Genomic DNA, 1601 nt, shown 5'->3' on the forward strand with positions numbered 1-1601 from the left:
GTTAAAAAATTATTAGGGGTGTTTTGGGGAAAAATAATTTATTTTCTCAAAAAGCTGATTGAAAAAATGTTGTTTTAATCAGCTTTTTAATTTTAGTATTTTGGAGTAATAAGTTAAGCTCCATTAGAGCTCCGCCCGGAGGCTGGTGGTGGAAGCCGAAGTTGAGCAGCAGAGAAAGGCGTTTGGTTTTAGAGAGAAAAGGGAGGCCCGTTGAGAAAGTAGTTGTGAACACTGTCAGTAATATTCGAACAAAAAATAAAATATGAATATATCATTAAAAAGTTTCAATTGAGAATTTTTTAAATGACACTCAAATTGATATATTTTTTAAATATTTAAAATAAATAAATCTATAGATACATAAAGTCATTAATTTAGTGAAATGTTTATGTATATTAAGTTTTGTTTATATGAGCATATAAATAGAATATTATGAAGTTAATATAAAGTGAATGAAAATACATATGATATACAATTAATTTAGTACTTATAGATATTAAGATTTAGGTTTATGAACATATAGAACAAATATTATGAACATATTACATGATAAATATTATTAAACATTTGAGATAGGTCTCAAAACATCGATTAGTCTTTTTTGTTTGCCTATCAGTTTGAGGATGATATGTTATGAATAGGCTGAGCTTTACTTTTAAATATATGAAAGTGTCTTGTTAGAAGAACAAATTATACTATGGACCAGAGTTTACTTTGCAATGTGGATCATGGTCTAAAATAATCTTCAAATTCTGTACTTACAATTGACACATTGAGGTATTTGGCAAATAGCTGTTAGCGGGTTTGATCAACTAATAGTATTAGCTGGTTGTAGAAATATGTTTGGTAAATTATCTATTAGCTGATAATTGATTATATGTAAAATGACCTTTAGGCGTATTGTTCACGGAATCTTGGATCACCCTATGTAATAAGATTACTTCCAGGAAGGTAATGTGAGATTTTGGGAATGTAAGATTACCTTATATGTGTTTGATTTGGATTGTGGAATATAATATTACCTTTTTTTGTTAAGGGTTATATAGATCAATTTACTATAATATCCTCAATAATATATTTATTTATTTATATGTGTGTGTATTTATTTATTTATTTATTTATATGTATGAATGTATATCAATGCTTAAATATTATACATACATACATACATACATACATATATATATATACACACACACACATGTATATTTGATTATATAAACATTTATTATTATTATTATTATTATTATTATTATATAAGGATTAGTTAACAAGTACAAAGTTGGAATAATTCAAGATAATCTAAGATTACCTAAGAAAAAGAGGATATTCACATTACGTTTAAATATTACCGCCACATCAGCTTGGATGTAATATAACATTACCTGACTCATATTATCTGAACCAAACGCCATCGGGTATGAATGTATTATGTTATTTTGATCTTTAAGGATAATAATAATAATAATATAATTAGCTAATCATTTATATTTCATATAAGTTAACTCGTTGCCCAGTACTGTGAAGAGACAATGAGAGTAACAGTATTGGCAGGCGGGACTGTTGAACCCGTCTTCATAGTTTTTTTTTTTTTTTTTTTT

Source organism: Ipomoea triloba, chromosome 1 (assembly GCF_003576645.1).
Source record: "Ipomoea triloba cultivar NCNSP0323 chromosome 1, ASM357664v1".
NCBI classification, from domain to species: Eukaryota; Viridiplantae; Streptophyta; class Magnoliopsida; order Solanales; family Convolvulaceae; genus Ipomoea; species Ipomoea triloba.